This window comes from Macrosteles quadrilineatus, unplaced genomic scaffold (genome assembly GCF_028750875.1).
Source record: "Macrosteles quadrilineatus isolate MER2022 unplaced genomic scaffold, UCM_ALF_1.0 Scaffold_8__2_contigs__length_117827958, whole genome shotgun sequence".
NCBI lineage: Eukaryota > Metazoa > Arthropoda > Insecta > Hemiptera > Cicadellidae > Macrosteles > Macrosteles quadrilineatus.
This window is the reverse complement of record NW_026542601.1, coordinates 23,969,652-23,977,429: the sequence shown is the minus strand read 5'-3', so window position 1 is coordinate 23,977,429 and position 7,778 is coordinate 23,969,652.

The following is a 7,778-nucleotide window of genomic DNA, read 5'->3' as shown; positions in this document are numbered from 1 at the left end:
AACGTTCTGCGTAAGATAAACTGTCAAACAAATTATCACCATTTGTTACAAGTCTGTCTACCTTAGTAATTTTGTATGAAATATTAATCAGCATACAGTTTACTTTTCAAATTGGTTACTTGTTTTTTTTCTTTCTAGAAACAACTCATTTTGGAATTAGGAATTAATTACTCATAAGCTTCAAAGCGGATAAAATTTTATAAAGACATTGACCATAAGTTAATTATACATTGCAGGATTATAATAATATAATTTAATTGTTTCATCTTTACATGACTGACATTTTTGAATATTAAAATAAAAAACATAGTTCAACAAACTGAAATAATACTTCGATGAAAAAAATGTTGTGTGTATATTGTGGGTTGGACTTTGTTTAATCAACGTGTCTACATAGCACAAGATATTGTATACAACACAATGGAGATACAAGGCTAATTTATGACCGCTGTCTTAGACATGAGCGGAACTGACAATTAGTCTCCTTGTAGGCTTACAAAGCACTTAATACACATACAAGTATATATGAATGTATATATATATATATCCATATACATAACCATTTACATTTAAAGTACTCTGACATGGTAATTAATTTAATATGATTTAAAAATATATATTGCAGATGTTCTATAGCCTATACACACTTACAGTAGCCATTAACAGATATGGGGGAACGAGCTGGTCTAGTGGTTAGAGCGCGGGATTTCGGTCCAAGAAGTCCCGGGATCAAATCCCGCTCATCACCAATGGATTTTACCCAAGTGATAATGCCGCAACCCCTAGTTCTAGCTTGAAGTAATATAAATAAAAATCCCAGGCTCGTGCCTAGCGTCCTAGGACAAAAATATGTTTCATATGTTCCAAAGAGAATCGAATGCAGAGTTCAAAACTATTTATGTAGGGTAAAAATATTGAGACCATATATTTTTAAACTGCTTTATTAAACCCCAAACATAAATAACAAAAAATATTAAAGATTTAAGTTTTCAACCAATAAAAAGATGATTTTTTTAATAGGTTATTTATGAGATGTAATATACAAACAGATTACTATAGTTGACTAGTATGTATATTGGCTTTGTAGTTGAGTTGAATAACATAGTTTAGGTTTAAAAACACCACCACTGTCAAATGCTTTTGGTTTAATCTTTAACTTATTGTGTTTATTGCTGGTTCATTTAGTTTCAAACTACTTTAGTTTTGTGATTTGCCTTGATTCGTGTTGATACCAGTGCGGCTAATAACACTGGTGAATCATATTACATGTGAAAATATCAGGTGAACCATGTGAACTATCTAAACCAATAACATTAAAAACTAATGCAAATACTTGTTTAGGCAAAATTGTAGTTTAAAAAATTCCCCGTGCCGTAAAGCTGTTTTTCTGATACATTGAGTTCTTATCTTAATATCAATGGCATGTTTGGAAGATAACTTTTAAAACATACAGTTCCATTGCCTTAAACATCTTACTTTCATTACTGAATCTACCATGTTGACCGGGGGCACATTGTTACAATATCTTTCAGCGGAATGTTATTTATAAATGTGAATTTAAACACATACTAATAGAACAGAAATTGTGAGAACTTATTCCAAAAGAAATATAGTCCCATTTTATGAAATAACAGATCCTAAATATCCTAAATAAATATCAATTTAAATATCCTAAATTGCATTTGAAATGGAAATACTCAAAGATAGATTATACAATACAGCTGGGAAGCTTGGTGAAGTTTGCTGCTGCAGCGATTATTGAGTAATCTAATCAATTAGCACAAACCTTGTAAACAGTTTAAGTTATTAACAGCGTTACTGTATTAACCACGGTCCGGCGTTTCAGGGAAATAATGGTGGAGGTAAAAAGTGTTTTTGATGGTAAAATTTAATGATATATCAATCGTGTAGTTTACCTGCTATGGTTAATTGGTTATTAAATATTTTTGTAGAAGTAAACTAAACATTTAATTGGTCTATTAAGGTGTAAAATGAACATGAATCAACTAGGAATGTTTGGCAGAGTTTGGTCTGACATTCAAGTGATTTATGATCTTTACTGTTTATTCACAAACATCATCCTTCATCTGAAGAATTATGAATATTACAATTTTATTTCACAAAAAAATATAACCCCTTATTACGACTTATTTTCCTAAATCTATCATCATCATTAATGTTGGGATATATTATGCCTACATGGTATGGACCTGAGTAGTCATAATAATATGCTGGTTATATAAATTTTATCAAGATTCTTATTAGTTTACCTCAAAATTTGGTCTAATATTTGAGTATTAAAATAACAGAGCATGATCAAATCTTTGTGGAACTCGTCAAAGGTATTTTTGTTATATTTATAAGACATTTTTAAGTGCCTTACGATGGCATCCAAGACCTCTTTAAAAATAATTTTAATTTCTTATAACTAAGGACATACATACATACAAACCATTGGTCAAATTTATGGCTGTTAGGACGGAAAGGGTAGACTCTAAATATTTATTCGGGCCATAAAGCTTGGTGGCAAATTTAATGTCGGGTTTTTGTCAATTAAACACATATTCACTACATTCTATGGCATTTCATCTACGCTGTTATGTTTTTCTCGCAAACAAAAATAATCTAACTGTTGAAATCATACTCAACTAATATTTTTAACTACAAGAACTTAATTCACATTTTAAATCTTAACAGGGTTATACTCGAGGAAATAGTTATATTTCACGAGTACTAATAATTGTTCAAGTTGGTTATTTCGAAATTAATAGCTTGAGAATTGTCACGTAAATTCAGGGGGGGGGGTGGATAAACTGTATTCTCATAGCAAACTAGGATACTAATCGGGCTAATGAATGCAAGACCATAGTTTTAATTACGGTGGCTACGTTAGTAATTTAACCGATAGCTCAGAGCTATAGAAGCGATAAGGATAATTCAGCAGACGCTCAAATGGAGCAACATTAACTCACTCTTGCAAAAGTGTTTTGATAATTTCGCTTAACTTTTGGAACTACTTTGTAAGTCCGAAGTTTATTCTATCTGACCAACTACTCGTCTTACTCTTCAATGTATCAAGTAAACAGTGCCAAAGGGGGATAATTGCATGGTGGTTTACTGGAAAAAGATATAAAATTATTGGTATTGTTTAGTAGTGCTTACTGCGTTGACACCAATCTTTTAGATACTTTTTTCCTTTATATTTTTCTACTTAAGCTATCTTTAACTCTTTAATTCCTATTGTTAGGGAATAAAACTTATTAAGAGGGCTATTATTCACATTGGTTTAGTTCATTGTTCAAAATTGGGTTTCCTATAGTTTAAAAATCAAACAATCAAAAACATTTATTGGAAAGATAACCTATGCGCCCTCTGTTGTTTGGGGCACATTTGAAAGTTTTGAGTTATTTACCGATAGCCACGACTTATAAATCTAAATGGGTTCAGATAAATGAAGACTGATAGTTGTGCTATCGATAAACGTTTGTTCAATTGACCAATTAGATATTTTTTAGTTAATGTTATCATCTTAACGAATCTATTGTTTTCATTTATTTTTTCAGAAATTAACGATCTGGTATAGTATTATAGTTCTCAAATAAATGCATAACTTACAGGATGGATTTTCGATTGAAATTCCTTGTGTGTGACATGAAAAATACTCTCTTACAGTTAACATCCTTATATAAAAGCTGAAAAGGTGCCACACTATGTTTCTGTCAAATTTATACAAGTGGTGTTTTGTTGTTTACTATGTACCTATATATTTTTATTTTAACAAATTTAAACCTATGTATAGCCAACAATTTGTAAATTGGACATACAAAGTCTTATAAAACAAGACAAACATAGTTTGTCGTTTACAGTGGACTAATACGTAAAAATATGAATGAGTCGTCAAAACAGGCTTCATATTTTACAAAAGGACAATAGGTGTTAAGACTCAAATAAAAGATAATAATTTGATGTTGACACTCTAGAATAAGCTATAAGCATCTCATGAGTAAACATTTTCTTAGATCTATAATTTAATAGGTTTTAGAATTAAAAACTTTATCCCAATCCAAAGATTAGTGTGCTCAATTGATGGATGCCTTCATTGAACCTTTACCACTTTTGGTGAACCAAAGCAGAAAAAAATTATCTGAAAAGGTGAATCTTCTGATACAGAGGAACACAGATTGGCATACTTTTTTGTTAGATTTGTATGTATTTTAAAATTGACGCAACTCACACTACCAACCACTCATAAACATAGCTTACACACCAGTCACTCAAGCCACAATCTGTTTGAAGCCAAAGTTTAGAAAGCAAGACGAGTGAAGTGATAACATCAACCTAACGAGCGTGTCAGGTGAGAATGTGTTAATGAGTTAAACTTTGTTGGAATCAGTTTATCTAATCGTACATGTAGCTAACAGGCTGTCAACAGATGAATACATTATAAGTAAAATATAAATCCCATTCATTTTCAATACGGATAACTAATATGTTTTTATCACTCTGTATACAAAAATTGCTCGTTTTCGTATAGGCGAGCTTCAAACAAATCGTTATCAACAAATATGAATTTGCTTTCCCTAAATATATTTTTACCGTCTTAAATAATAATTTGACTGTCACAAAACATATCCCTTGATTATTTGTCAAAATAAACGAATCAATACAATGGATGCTCCGAAATTGAACACTGTTAGGACTAGGAGTGAAAGATACTATTTAAATAATTGATTTTGAACCAATGATTAAAACTAATATAAAAATTAATTCGAAATAATAACATGTATTAGATAATTTTTCTTCCGTTCGTTTAAAGTTGCAGAATCCCTTTTTCTACCACTAGATACTCCGCATAGTGCATTTCTTACAAGAGAAAGCTGGCTATTTATAATGAATGATTGATGTTTCAAATCTCTAATCGTTTTCCAATAATTTGTTTTTCCAATCCAGAGTGTCTTCTATTTGTTCTTTTACGACTTTTGATTGTTTTGCGATGACTAATAAAAATACTTCACCATTCTGATATAAAAGTCGGGTTTATCCTCGTTGGGGGTTTTTTACTTTCTTCCAAGCATAAATCTTGCACAATGCTAGGCAGATTTCCAAGTGAACACAATAAATATATATTTTAAATAGCCGAGCCAATTTTATCTTTGATTTCTATGTAAATATATTGCCAACACATTTTTTTGAACCCTGATTCAATAGGATCAGGTGCCTTAATATTATTTAAATTGCAGAAACTCATAGGTAATCATCAAACGAATCTTTTCCAAATTAAATATTAAATAACGCTTTATAATAACAATTATTTACAATGACAAATCACAAATTTGTACCTGTAGTTGTAAGATGTAGATCATCAAAAGCCTTCGATGTGAGAACGCAATCTAATTACAGCACTCATGTTGCGTTTTAGACTAGATCGGCGCTTCACTAGTATGACTTTATTTATTCTACTACCTCGTCACTATACATTATCCACATTAGATCATATGGTTGGTTAGCTAAAATAATACAAGTTGACCAAAGATTTATCATTTAGAATTTTGACAGTAATATTTAGTAATGGCAAACCAGATTAATAAATTATTTAATTGTGCTTTGTAATCTGATACTTTCGTGCATTATTATAAAAATGTAAAAAGTAACTATACTTTCATACATCATTATTCATATAACTGTCAATCCAACTAACTATTAAGAGATCACATTTACTTTCAAAAAATGCTAAAGCATACTCGTTTTTTCATCGTTTTACAGATAGAAAAAGTAAATTATATTAAAGTGGCGTGACTTAAGGTCTACACATTTCAGAGACACAATTGGCCCATAATGTCAAAAGACAGTTTACTAATTATTCATTCAGTGTAGCTTAAGATGTTTTTTATTTAGCGTTGTTGTATCAGCAATAGAGTTATACTTTGCTCTAATAATAATTGTTCATAGCACGATTGAACTGTGGGTATTTGAAAGTGGTATGTGCAGTACAGTATAGTTAATTAGGGTAAGCTATTGTGGTTTGGATCTGTCATATTTAACTGGTGAATGGTTGTTCGCTGTACATGCCTGATTTCTGACTGACAGTGACATAATGTATGTTGCACAGTGACCAAAATTGTCTTTTGCTAGAGGATAACCGTTTTTTTTTTTATACAATATAACACATTCAATGAAAATCATAACTCGTGCAAGGATTTTAATGTAATAGCAATATTTGCTTTACTTTGTTTTATAAAAAGACACTGGCGGTTTTTATAGAAGTGGTTGTGTCGTTATTTTAGATTATGATCTTATGTAAAGCGATTAGAAGATTTTCATAAGCGAAAAACTGATAAGGTTTTTTGTCGAAACGAAATACTACACACTTCGTCGAATAACACAATCGTAAGCCACCAATGAAATTCACAATTTTTACCAGAGTTATTTAAAGTAACAGTAGACCTATGCTCAATTACGTCAGGGTATGAGAATATATAACGTCTCAATGGTGCATAGTCAAAGTACATAAAATATTAACTGATATACTTGTCAGTTGTACTCAAAGTAATACTGTACAGGGCAGCGTGCATAATGATAGTTACTCTATGAAGTAACTGTGTCGGTGACTGTAACATACAAAGACAATTATTCACCTCATCATCAATGCATTGAATCCACACTATTTACATACTAATTGTGCAGTTTATCATTTGACCCTGGTAAATTGCATTAAACTGGTTTAACATAAAGTTTCAATTACAAGTTCTGCCAGTTAGACTTTTCTTCTTTCTGCAAACTATTTTGTCATTAACAAAACATATTTTTTAATAAACACATAGGAATAGTATGACATAGTTGATTAAAGATATTCGGTAAAGGAGTTGTATTGATTCCTTTTTTTAAATATGATTTCAAACTCGCCAACCATCATGTTATCAGAAATAGTCTTCGACAACTAAATCAGTTGACTCCGATAGTATTGATGCATTTTTAATAACCTCATTTTTTACCTGGAAACGTATGAATCAATACAATGTTAGATTCATAAATTAATAAAGTTCTCTCATTCATAAAGTGTAAAAGTTCCCTAATTATGGCTCTCAAGTTATATACAGATATTAAATGCTAAGTATGAATTGCTGAGTGAGTGGCGTTTGCTTCAAATCTATAACTACTCAGTGTAATAAAAAAAAACATACAATATATAATATTTAGTTGTTACACTTTCTGTAAAAAAATGTCTATAATATTAACGTAATGAACTATAAATTGCGTTTAACAAATGTTATACTACATGTCGATAAAAAAGGTTATATTTTTTAATATACTACATGAAATGGATTGGCAAAACTTATCACATGCATTAACAGCTAATATAAAGCCATACCATAGTTTACAACTAAGGCTGCAACTGTAGTTTATGCTTAGTATTTCTTGCTGTGGATTGCTTTGCAATTAACTATTCATTATCCAATCAGAGATTTTACCCCTATTCGATTGCAAAGTCAGTTTTGACGATTTTATTACATCCACAAATATTTATATTAAAAATGTACGTGTTCTTAGACTTTGTGACTAGAGAGCACCTATATCGGGATAATTGGGCAATTCGGTCATTTAATAATAAACAAGGGCATCGTGGTGTTTAAAAGAATGACTATTAATAAAACTATCTGTTCATGTTTAAGACTGTTGAAACCATAAGCTTAGTTGACCCAAGCAGCGAGACCCCGTGTACAATATGTCTGTTCCCCAAGGCTTGCTTTTGTATTCATTGCAGCGAGCGACTTTTCCTC